The sequence below is a fragment of the Arachis ipaensis genome, chromosome B04, assembly GCF_000816755.2.
Source record: "Arachis ipaensis cultivar K30076 chromosome B04, Araip1.1, whole genome shotgun sequence".
NCBI classification, from domain to species: Eukaryota; Viridiplantae; Streptophyta; class Magnoliopsida; order Fabales; family Fabaceae; genus Arachis; species Arachis ipaensis.
This window is the reverse complement of record NC_029788.2, coordinates 73,938,105-73,951,985: the sequence shown is the minus strand read 5'-3', so window position 1 is coordinate 73,951,985 and position 13,881 is coordinate 73,938,105.

Sequence of the window (13,881 nt, the reverse complement as noted above, 5' to 3'; positions counted from 1 at the left end):
CGCGAGTTTGAAGCTCGTCACAGCCATCCCTTCCCAGATCCTACTCGGAATACCACAGACAAGGTTTAAACTTTCCGGATCTCAAGAATGGCCATCCATGGGTTCTAACTTATACCACGAAGATTCTGATTAAGGAATCCAAGAGATACTCATTCAATCTAAGGTAGAACGGAAGTGGTTGTCAGGCACGTGTTCATAGGGAATGATGATGACTGTCACGATCATCACATTCATGTTGAAGTGCGAATGGATATCTTAGAAGCAGAATAAGTTGAATCGAATAGAAAAACAGTAGTACTTTGTATTAATTCATGAGGAACAGCAGAGCTCCACACCTTAATCTATGGTGTGTAGAAACTCTACCGTTGAAAATACATAAGTGATGAAGGTTCAGGCATGGCCCAATGGCCAGCCCCCCAAATGTGATCAATATGATCCAAAGTTGAACTAAAAATCATAAGATGTCTAATACAATAGTAAAAAGTCCTATTTATACTAAACTAGCTACTAGGGTTTACAGAAGTAAGTAATTGATGCATAAATCCACTTTCGGGGCCCACTTGGTGTGTGCTTGGGCTGAGCTTGAAGTTTACACGTGCAGAGGCTTCTTTTGGAGTTGAACACCAAGTTGTAACGTGTTTTTGGCGTTCAACTCTGGTTCGTGACGTGTTTCTGGCGTTTAACTCCAGACTGCAGCGTAGAACTTGTGTTCAACGCCCTTTTGCATCGTCTAAATTCGGCCAAAGTATAGACTATTATATATTGCTGGAAAGTCCTGGATGTCTACTTTCTAACGCAATTGGAAGCGCGCCATTTGGAGTTCTGTAGCTCCAGAAAATCCACTTTGAGTGCAGAGAGGTCAGAATCCAACAGCATCAGTAGTCCTTCTTCTACCTCTGAATATGATTTTTGCTCAAGTCCCTCAATTTCAGCCAGAAAATACCTGAAATTACAGAAAAACACACAAACTAATAGTAAAGTCCAGAAATGTGAATTTAACATAAAAACTAATAAAAACACCCCTAAAAGTAACTAGATCCTACTAAAAACATACTAAAAACAATGCCAAAAAGCGTATAAATTATCCGCTCATCAGATATATATATTTGGAATATGGTTTTTGAGCTAAAAACACACAACCCGTGAGTTTTTGAGCTTAATTGCATGGTTACATTATTTAACCATGATTTTTATTCTTGTGTTTTTTTTTCACTATGATTGCAATCTTTGCTTTGTTCCATTCTATATGTCCATTATTTCGTGTATGTTCATGCTTATATATGATTGAGGCCATCATTTGTCATTAGCTCACTTATCCCAAATAGCCTACCACTTCAATTACCCTTGTTTGCCACTTTGAGCCTCTTAATCCCCATTTGTTCTGTATTTTACCACATCACTAGCCTTAAGCAGAAAAATAATTAATTACCCCAATTGAATATTTGGTTAGCTTAAGTTAAAGATGGTGTGTCAACTAAGTATGGGAAATTGTGGGAACTTGGGTTGATGAGAAGGTGTTATATATTTTATTGACAAAAATATTAGAATTTGGGTGCTTACTCATGTGAAACCAGAAAAACCATATGCATTGATATGTTATGTTTGCTTTCATGTTCATAAAAACGATGAATAAATAAATAAATAAATATGGGATAAAATTAACCTAATGCTAAGTTTAATAAAAGATCAATGCATATGTGGTAAAATTAAAGAAAACTTGGATACATGAGTATGTGATGAAAAAGTGAGATTATGGGTAGTTAGGAATAATTTCATATATATATAGAGAGAGTGTGTATGTTAGGTGGGAACTTAAGTTAGTCAAAGATTCATATTATAGCTCACTTGCCCATACATATATCCTCACCCTTACCTTATTCTCATTACAACCCTGGAAAGCCCTCATGATATTTGCATTTGTACACTCGATAATTGTTGATTGGTTAGATGAAGAACAAAGTTTTAGAAAGCATGACTAGAGAAAAGTCGAGTTGTTTAACCCCAAACATTTAAGTGATTAGAGTGCATATACAAATCCAGTGAGGGTTCAATTGCTCATTTCCATATGTCCATATTTGATCATTGCTTGTCTTGCAAGTTTGTGAACTCTTTTGATTAACTCAACTCAATTGTGAATGTGTTTTGATATGATTGACTTAGCCCTTGATTGTGCATATATGATTTCTTGAAAATTTGACTCAAATTGACCACATGTATACTTATATATATATAGATAGATAGTAATTAGAATAGCATGATGCGTGTAGGTAGCTTGCATCTAAATAGGCTGTATTGCATAAGTTTCACCATTCTGCCTTCACTCTTTTGGTTCTCTTGAGCTTAGCATGAGGACATGCTAATGTTTAAGTGTGTGGAGATTGATAAACCACTATTTTACTGTTTATCTTGTGCTAAATTGAGTGGTGTTTATCAATTCTTTGCTCATTTATTCATATTAGTTTTTTGGGCTCCTTTTTGGCCCAGTTCCAAGCCCGAGAACACAGAATAGAGGCTACAGAGTGGGGGAATCATTAATTCCTTAACACAACTTTCATTGAGATAATTTTAGGTTTTAGATGTAGTTTTCTAGAGAGAGAGGCTCTCTCCTCTCTCTAGGTTTTAGGATTCTTAGTTTATTTCTTCTCCAATTCGGATTTCTACTTTACTTTAATTTAGTTTCTCTTCTACTCCTATTAGTTCTAGCATTCTTGTTTATTTATTTCCCTTGTTGGTTTATTTATTTTCCCAATTTAGCTTATGAACTCTTCTTGTTAGATTTAATTTTCTATTTAATACAATTTGAGGTATTTTATATTTATGATAGCTTTCTTCAATTTATGTTATTGATGCTTTCAATTGGTTGTTTGGATTTTATTATCTCTTATTAATTTATATGCTTTTATATTATGCCTTCCAAGTGTTTGACAAAATGCTTGGTTGGATTTTAGAGTAGATTTTTCTCCTCTTGGCTATGGTTGAGTAATTGAAGACTCTTGAGTTATCAAACTCCTTTGTTGATTGATAATTAAGAAGTTGCTAGTTGATTTGGATCCCTCTAAAGCTAGTCTTTCCTTAGGATTTGACTAGGACTTGAGGAATCAAATTGATTCATCTACTTGAATTTCCTTCATAGTTAGAGGTTAACTAAGTGGGAGCAATGGAGAATTGATGTCACAATTAATAAGGATATCTAGGATAGGACTTCTAATTCTCATACCTTGCCAAGAGCTTTCTTAGTTATTAATTTAATTTCTTGCCATTTTATTTCATTGTTCCTTATTCAAAACCCCAAAAATATACAATCTCATAAACAATAATAACTACACCTCCCTGCAATTCCTTGAGAGATGACCCGAGGTTTGAATACTTCGGTTATTATTTTTATAGGGGTTTGTTACTTGTGACAACCAAATTTTTGTATGAAAGGATTATTGTTGGTTTAGAAACTATACTTGCAACGAGAATTTATTGTAAATTCTTTACTAGCAAAAATCTGTTCATCATCGGTCCGTAAATGCCAACCCGACACATCCTTCCAGATGTAGCATTTTCTGCCACGCCAGAGATATAGTGCCCTGCACACTCATGTAGTAGGGAGTCTACTACGCCAGGGATATAGGCCCCGCACACTTCCTGCAGCAGAAAAGGAACCAACCACAACAAATCATGCAGCAGAACAGTCTGCCACACCGGGGATATAGGCCCCGCACACTCTCAACATTCAACAAGTCATGCGACAGAAACATCTGCCACGCCGGAGATATAGGCTCTGCACACTCTCAACAACAACTAGTCATGCAGCAGAATATTCTGCTACGCCAGAGATATAGGCTCCGCACACTCTCATATAATCAAATCGTTTCCTCATCATCAAATCATCACCAGACATTACCATTCCTCATCTCGAGTCACTTTCAGTTATCCATTCTCAATATTCATCAAGATCATCATTTCTCTTCGAGTCTTCGACTCATCTCAACCATCCTAAATTCATATTTTCCATTCTGAACTCCTTAGTTCATCAGTTTCTCAGATTCGCTGTTAGCAATCACCATATTCACCACTCTTCCTTCTCTCTCAACCAACTCATCCTCAGTACACCAGAAACCTAAACCTCCGTTTGCTAAATTTTCAAAGTAAAACCCATTCAAACCTCCTAGGACCTTCCCCATGTTCCAATATCCAAAAATAAGCCCAAGAATCTCAAAATGGTGTTACAGAAGCTTACAAGCTTGTTGGGAAGGTGAAACAGTTGAAAATAAAGTTTAAGTTTGCGAAACAAGGCATGTGTGTACGCACAAGGGTGTGCGTGCGCACGCCCAGGAAGTTTCAAAACATGTGCGTACGCACAGAGGTGTGCGTACGCACAGGTACCAAAATTCACAATGTCTGTTCACTCGCACAACCTGTGCTAGCGCCCCCAACAGACTGACCTTCCCAATATGTGCGTGCGCACAGGGCTGTGCGTACACACAGGTTGTAAAACTTCCTTGGTGTGTGCGTGCACACAAAGCTGTGCGTACGCACATACCAGAAATCACAAAATTCTGCAAGTCTGCAGAATTTCAGATTTTGACACCAATCTTTGAATGATCATAACTTTCTCTACAAAATTCCAAATTTTACAAACTTTATATCAAATCGAAGGGTTTTCAATAATCTTTAATTCTAAACCAAATTAAACAAATTTTGAAAACCGAGGCAGAAGTTGTGATCAGACAAAGTTCACCAAAAATCCATTTTTACCCAAAACCTCATAACCTCAAATTTTAACCAATCTCAATCCAAAACCAAATCAATCACATATCAACCATTCCATAACAACCCAAAATTCATACCAAATACTACTTCAATCATCTTCTCAATCTCAAAAACCTCTAAACCATTCAACAACTCTAAATCCAACCCAATTCACATATCTCAATTTACCAACTTTCACAAACCACATCCAACCAAAACAATGTCAAACTTCCAATTACAGCACAATCTACCCTTTTGGATTAGCATTCATCATTCACACCAATTTTTCCATCATAATTCATCATTCTCAATCTCAATTCTCAAACATATGACATTACAAACAATTTTTCCAACCAAAACATTCACAATCATTATTCTATCAACAATTTCAATATCAATCTCCCATATCCAACTACCAACATCAATATAGCCATTTATGACCCATTCCAAATCATCAATTACCATGCAACACTTTCATCAACACAACCAAAGTTCATTCATTCATCATAAATCATCCTACCTCATCATTTAACAACTCAACAACCATATCAACAACCCTCATACACAACACCAATCATCAATACTCATTAACACCAACAATTCCAAATTATCATCATCAACCACACTAATCCAATACAACCAATAATTAACATCAATTCACATTTAAATATTCATACACCAATAACACTCAATCCTATCTTAGGGTCAACTAGCCTAAGTGTCCAGAAACATTACATATTACATAAAAAAACTGAAATCATACCTTGGCTGATTCCAAAACGCTCCAAACACCAAAACGAAGCCACCAAACTTGATCCAAAGCCCCAACCAACTCCAACAAACACCAAAGCTCAAACTAACAACACATATATCACCAAAATCAAAATCTAAGATACAGAAAATAACTAAACACAAAGATTTAGTGAAACCTTACCTTATCCAATGAGATTAGGGGTAAAATTCATCAATTACCTGCTACTAGAGATCACCTAAACAACCAAAACCACAAAACTTGCTCAAAAACTAAACCCAAAAACGCGCAGAAACTTAGGGCAGAAAACCGGGACTTGAGCTTCGAGTTATTACCAGATTTGCTTAAATAAGAACGTAGAGCTCGACAAGAACTTTGCGTGGCCGCAAACGGCTCGTCAATCGGAGCTCTGTAGCTCAAGTTATGGCTCCCGGAAGGTGGAGGTGAATAGTGAAACCCCACCCTCACCTCTCTTCTCTCTCAATCCGAGCTCTCTCTCATTTGGGGAGGAGAATAAGCTGAAAAGCTCATTAAGTGAGCTTATATATGTTTGACCTTGGGTTCGGTTTGGGACCGGTCCAATCCGTTAGCGTTTTTAGCCCGTTTGGCCCACTTTGGTCCAAAACCTTTAAGATTAGTGCTCGGTTTTCAATTCTAAATTATTTTCATCCTTTCAAAACAATAAATCAATTTTTCAAAATATTATTTTCCTCAAAACACAGTACCGGACAGGCTTAAACCGGTTCGACCGGTTCGGTTACTGGTTCTCGGTCTTTCGCAGAAAATACATTTTCTGACTCAGAAAAATTCACTGAAACCAAATTTCACCTTTATATTTTCAAATTAAAACTTCTAAATTTTGAATCCATCTCAGGCACTCAAAATTATTATTTTATCAAAATGGTTTTACGTGAAAAACCCCAGTTCTTACAAGGACATGCTTAGTTTAAGTGTGAGGAGGTTTGATAAACCCCAATTTTGTGGTTTATCTTGTGTTAAATTCAGGAGATATTATAATCTTTTCTCACATTTATTCAATGAAATAGCATGGTTTTCTAAATTTCTCCTAATTTGTGCTTAAGAGTAAAAACATGCTTTTTAGGCCATTAAATCACTAATTTTAATTCACTTTAATTCCATTCATTTTCCTTGATATGTTTGTTAAGTGATTTCAGGATTAGAAGGCAAAGATTGGGTTGAAGGAATGAAGAAAAAGCATGCAAAAATAGAGAATTCATAAAAAAAATGAGGATTTGCTGAACTCAATGCCACGCTTACGCGTCACCCACGCATACGCGTGAGAAGGAGATTCGACAGAAACGCGCATGCGTCACCTACGTGCACGCGTGAAGAAAAATTTTGCAATGCGATGCGTACGCGTGACCCATCCGTACGCGTGACAAGAGGCACGTGACCTCACTAAAGGCAAAATGCTGACGGTGATTTCTGAGCTCAAGGAGGCCCAAATCCAACTCATTTCTAATGCTTTTGAACCCTAGGATTGCAAGGGAATGGAGGGAGAGTCATAGTTTTAGTTTTCATCATATTGTGGGTTAGAATTCTAGAGAGAGAAGCTTTTCCTTCTCTCTAGAATTTAGGATAATTTAGGTTAAATTTCCTTAGATCCAACTTTTAATTCTTGTTTTTATTTCAATTCCCTTTATATTTTAGTGTTCTATTGTCTTAATCTTCTTAGTTTTTCTTGTTAATTTGTTATTTCATCTCTTTTATGTTTATGAACCCTTGTTGATTTTAATTTCCTTTTAATGCAATCTTATGTTTCCATGTCCTTTTATGTCGATCTTAGTTACTATTGTTGATTTCTTGTTTGTGTTAGTTATGGTTTCCATTAATTCTTGTATTTTGTGATGTTTACTTTTATTGCACTCTAGGTGTTTGTTAAAATGCTTTCTCTAGTTTTTGAGTAGTTTTCTGTACTCTTGGCCTAGGCTAAGGGAATTGGGTGATCTTGAGTCATTGGATCTCATTGATTTGGTGATTTGAGAACCCTTAGTGGTCAATTTGATAACCATTAATACTAGCCTACTATTAAGTCAATTAGTAGCTAGGTTAGGACTTATGGATTGATGTTGATCAAGCCTATTTGACGTACTTCAATCGTTGAGGTAGACATTATACGTACTTCAAGCATAGAAGTAGACTAAATGGGTTGGTCCCTCATAATTGTCAATACATGGTTTATAGACAAGGATGGTGATCTCAATTCCTATGCCTAGTCAAGAGTTCTTTCCCTTTTCTTTTATTAGTTAATTGTCATTTACTTTCTTACTTTTATATTTTCTTGTCAATTGCAAATCAAACCCCATTTCCCCTTTATAGCCAATAATTGATCATTTCATTGCAATTCCTTGTGAGATGACCCAAAGTTTGAATACTTTGTTTAATTTTCATTGGGGTTTGTACATGTGACAACCAATATTAAAACTTTGATTGAGTATTATTTGTTGGTTGGGAACTATACTATCAATGAAAATATTTTGTGTAAAATTCCTAACCGACGATAATACTCTTTCAGCCACCCTTGTCAAATTGCTGGAGAGAAAGTGCAGACTATTATACATTGTTGGAAAGCTCTAGAAGTTAACTTTCCAATGCCACTAGAATCACATCAAATAGACCTCTGTAGCTCGTGTTATTCATGTTAGAGTGCAGGGAGGTCAGGGTTGACAGCATCATTCGCTTTCTTCTCTTTTTCTATAGAAACTCCATCAAATCCATATGAATGCCACCTAAAATAAATAGAATTGCACACTACTCAAAGTAGCATCCATAGTGGCTAAAAGATATTTAATTCTTGATTAAACTCAACAATTTGAATGCAAATTCACTCGGAAAAGATAGGAAAGATGTTCACGCATCATTGCTCTAGCCATTTCTTAATGGTTTCTATTTCTTCTTTCCACAACACCATTTTGTTGAGGTGTTTTAGGATATGAGAAATTGTGTGAAATACCAAATTCATCACAAAAGGATTCAAAATATTAATTTTCAAATTCTTTTCCATGATCACTTCTAATTGAAGTAATTTTTAAATCCTTTTCATTTTAAACCTTTTTGCATAAAATATTAAAGGCTGAAAAAGCATCATTCATATAAGTTAGAAAGAAAACTCAACCAAATCTAATGTAGTCATCAAATATAACTAAGCCATAGTGTTTTCCAACAAGACTTTGACTTCTAGTAGGACAAAAAAGATTAATGTCTAGCAACTCCAAAGGTGTCTTAGTTGAGACATCTTTCTTTGATCTAAAAGAACTTTTGGTTTGTTTTCCCATTTGACAAGCATTACATGTGATATCTTTGTCAAACCTAATCTTAGGAAGACCTCTAACTAAGTCCTTCTTTACTAGCTTAGAGATTTAAAATATGCTTGCATGTCCCAATTTCTTGTGTCATAACTATTTTCTCGAGTCCATGGAAGTGAAACAAGCTACATTTTGTCCTCTTAGTTCCTCTAGTGTGAGACCATATACATTATCGTATCTTTTAGTAACAAACAATACATTACCAGAAATTTCATTAACAATTAAGCATTCTAACTTTTTTAAAATAACCTAATAGACTAAATCACAAAGTTGACTAATTCTTAATAAATTGTGCTTTAAACCATCAACCAAAAATACATTATCAATTAAGGTAGAAAGATCTTTACTGAATTTTTCCTATGCCAATGATTTTTCCCTTCCTATCATCACTGAATGTCACAAATCCTTCATCATACTTGTTTAGCTTGATGAAAAATGTTCCATTTCCAGTCATATGCTTTGAACATCCACTATCCAAGTACTACATGTCTTTCTTCTTCTTGGGTACAAGAAAAATCTCCACAAAGCTTCAAGCAATCTTAGGTATCCAAATCAATTTGGATGCTTTGATGCTAATCCACCTTGGTTGCCCAAGGACATTGAAATAATTCACCATTTTGTACACTTTATTTTCAATTCTTCTTTTAACAACAAAACATTGAATAGAAGTGTGACCATGTCTTTTACAATTTTGGCAATGATTCCTTTTGGCTAAATTTTGGTTGTGATGTGAGACTTGAGGATTTTGGTTTTTGAAGTTGAAACTTTGGTTTTAATATGTTATTTTTCAAAAACAGCTTCACTTTTATCACCATACACCAAACCAGATTTTTGAAAATAGAGTTTTTGACTAGCTAACAATTTGTCTAAGTTGCTAGAACTTTGAGCAAATTGTGCCAAATTTTGATTCAAGCTTCTAATCACTTTGTGCAATCTCTCATTTTCAGAATGAGATCTAATGAAATTAACAACACTTTTGCTTTCCTTTAAATTTCTCAAGTTCAGATTTAATAAATCTATTTTCCTCAATGAAATTAACAACACTTTTGGTTTTCATCAATTTTTCTTTGAGAGAATCATTTTTAGCTTTTAAGGAATTATTTTTTAACTTGCATTGTTCATATTTAACTAGAATGTTATTTTCATGATCAATTAAATCATCAATGATAATGTGCAAATCCTCTTTAGATAGGCCAAAGTAATCTACCTCATCTAGTTTATCATGACCAACCATGAAGCACACTTGAGCTTCATGTTTAGATTTGTCGTCTTCATCTGAGTCATTTTCAAGGTCCTCCCATGAAGCCATCAACACTTTCTTCTTCTCCCTCTTCACCTTGTGCTCCTTGAGTTTAGGACAATCATATTTGTAGTAGCCAACTTTCTTACAATGATGATAAATGACTTTGCTAAGGTCCTTCTTGTAGTCCTTCAAGCTTGAGCACCTATTCTCGCCTTTTCTCTTCATCAATATTCTTAACCTCTTAGCAAAAAATACAAATTCGTAATCAGAAAAAACTATCATTGGAATCATCTTCCAATGTTTCCATTTTTTATTTCAAGGTCACTCCTTTTTTTTTTACATCTCAAGTGAAGTGTGTGGTTTCATAGGCTAGTAACTTTTCTATCAACTCATCATATGTCATCCTATCTAGGTAGATATTTTTGGCTATGATAGTGTTTTTGGTTTCCCACTTCTTTGTTAAGCTTCTAAGTAATTTCCTCACAAGAACTGGTTCAGTATGAGTGATTTTCATAGCATCCAAGATATTAATGATGGTTGAGAATCTTTCAAATATTTCATCAATGGTTTCTCCTTCCTTCATGGAGGACATTTTATACTCTTTTTGAAGTATATCAATCCTTGCCTCTTTTACTTGTTGTGTGTCCTTGGTGCAGATTTTGAGAATATACACAACTGAACCGGCAAGTGCACCGGGTAATCCAAGTAATACCTCATGTGAGTGAGGGTCGATCCCACGAGGACTAATGAACTGAGCAACAATGGTTGACTGATTGGTTTAGTTAGGCAGATAGAAAATTTAATTTGGTGGTTTTCAAAAGCATTAAACAATAAATCAACAATAAAGAAAGCAAATAATGAGTTTGGTGTAGAAATCAATAAGAGAAACAGTTAAGGTAGCAGAGATGTTTACTTTTCCAGATTAAGGTTTCTTACCAACTATTTTAATCATACAAGATTTATTTCATGGCAAACTATAATTGACTAAATCTTAATCCCTTAGCGATTTAGTCTCTTCTAACCTTCATCAACCGCCAATCCCTTGGTCACTTGATTTCGACTAGAGGGTTAAGTTCAAATCTAGTTTATGGCCATAAAAACCCGAATCACCCAAAGCAAAACGGATTATATGTCACGTATCTAGATTAGTTCAAGTAGTTAGCAATTTAGGAGGAATTTACTTTCAAGTTGTGTTCAAGTGAGAGACCTCTCCCATGGGTCACAAGAACGCATCTAGAATAAATGTCATACTCCTGTTCTACCCAGAATCATAAAATTAAGAACAAAAGTAATCATTGAAATTGAATCAGTATATTAATTAAAGAGTAAAGTATCATTTTTGTCCCCAACGTTTGGGGTAAATCCTATTTGTGTCCCTAACATTTAAATCGTCCTATTTGTATCAACATTTGTAAAAGTGATTCAATGTTATCATGTCGTCAATTACACATCATAAGGGCTTTAGTTTGAGTTTTAAAAAATCTCTTCTTGAAGTTAGAATACAAATGTTTGGGATAGAATCGATGATCTATTTCGAAAAATAGCTCATCAAATGTTGAAACTAATTCTTACAACATTTACATAATTCACTTTTTTAGGGACATAATTGAATCTAAACACAAATAGTGGGTATAATATTAAAATCGACCACATCCAAGTGGGACCTAATTGAGAATGAATACATCCAAGTGAGAATAATTGAAAAATATAATCTGATTTGTTAGTATAATTGATAGTAGGATAACATTGAATCACTTTTATAAACGTTAAGGATACAAATAGGATGATTTAAACGTTAGGGACACAAATAGGACTTACCCCAAATATTGGGGACAAAAACGATACTTTACTCTTAATTAAAATTGAAAAGTAATAGTCTTAATCCATAGAAATAAATAGAACTCCTAACCTTAACCAAAGAGGCTTACTGGCTCATGACTTATAGAGAAAACAAGGGTTTTGAAAAGTATAAAAGTGTAGAAGTGAGAAGATCTCCCTCCGGGCGAAGTGAGCTCCCAAGGGCTAACTCTTTTCCCTTTTATATCTAACCTAATTTTGATTTGAAAGTAAAATGAAATAATAAATTCTAGACCTAAAATATTTGAAACTAAAATAAAATAATAAATTCTAGACCTAAGATTTTGTTTGTAAATAAAAATAACTAAAATAAGATAAAAGATAACAATTAAAAGCTAAATCCCACTAAAGATGCTCCCTTGGGTGAAGTTGACCCACACTTCTAACATTCAGCACCAGAATTGGCGTTCAGCACCAGAACTGGTAGTGGCTCGGGTGCTAGGTCTGTCTTCTTGGGCGCTAAACGCCAGGCTCGGCGTTTAGCGCCCTTCAAGGCAGTGATTCCTGAAAAAAAGTATAGACTGTTATATATCGTTGGAAAGCTTTGAAAGTTGGCTTTCCAACATCTTAGAACCGCGTCCATTGGACCTTGGTAGCTCAAGTTATGCTCGTTGGAGTACAAAGAGGTCAGGGTTGACAGCATTCACTTTCTTCCTTCTTTTTTGCACAAAACTCTGCCAAATTGATCCGAATTTCACCTGAAATCACAAAAATACCAAAACAACTCAAAGTAACATCTAAAGAGGATTTTAACACTAAAATATAACTAAACTCACTCAATTCTAACTAAATTTTACTAGAAAATAAGCAGAAAATGGGTATGAGATGCTCACGCATCAGTCCTCATGTGTGACTTGGAGTTTATCCCAAATCTCTTTTGTGTTTTGCATCTTGAGACCTTTCGATATTCCTCAAAGCTAATGGTGTAGTACATCATGTTGATAGCCTTAGTGTTGTGCTCCACTTTCTTCTTGTCTTCATCATTCCACTCAATGTCTTCTTTTGGAATAAGTTCACCTTCGGTGTTGGTCTTTGTTGAAATATCCAGGATGTTTACATTTATCTTCTATCTGTTGTAGTCCATGAACTGTAGAAAGATCCTCATCCTTTCCTTCCAGTAGGTGTAGTTTTTGCTATTGAAGAATGGTGGCCTGTTGTTGGACTGCCCTTTAATAAGAGTATATGCAACCACGTTTGCTCCCATGTTGGCCATTTGGATCTTTCTTCCAAGTTGTTAGACTTGATGCTTGAGACCTTAGCTCTTGATACCAATTGAAGGTTTACAATGGCCCAGAGAAGGAGGGTTGAATCTATGGCCTCTTTTTATACTTTTAAACTGGTACAGTAAAATCGAATCTGCAACTTTAGTTCTACTCTGTCTGCGATATGGATTATGCAGGAGACAATTTATTTTTGTCTCATAACAAATGAATGAAAACAGAGCAGAGAAGAGAAGAGGACACAGCCAAGTATCCTGGTTCAACCACCTTATGCAACGTGGCCTACATCTAGTCTCCACCATAACTATGGTAAAGTTTTCACTATCTTTTCAAAGATTACATACACAAATTTTCTAGGATTCTTCCTAATCCTATCCAAGACAAAGCAAACTTCTGACAAAGCTTGATTTAGCTAGATGACACTAATTGCTCACCCAACTTAGCCAGAAAAACCTCTCAGGTTTATGATTACAAAATAGAAATACATCAAAAGAGACTGACATAAAATGGCTTATCTATCCAAGCTGACTCTCTTTGCCTTTTTTTTCAAATAGTTTTTTTAAATACCTCACATTGCTTTTACCAAGAGAAATCAAAGAAAGATAAATTAAGAAAGTAAGATAAATAATCTAACCTCATGAAGGAGAAGAAATATGGTAGCTTGAAAGCTATGTGAAGAACTAGATTCAAACACTCTCAAATGTTACTTTTTTATCTTGGCAGAATGCTCCCTTTAGTATAGGT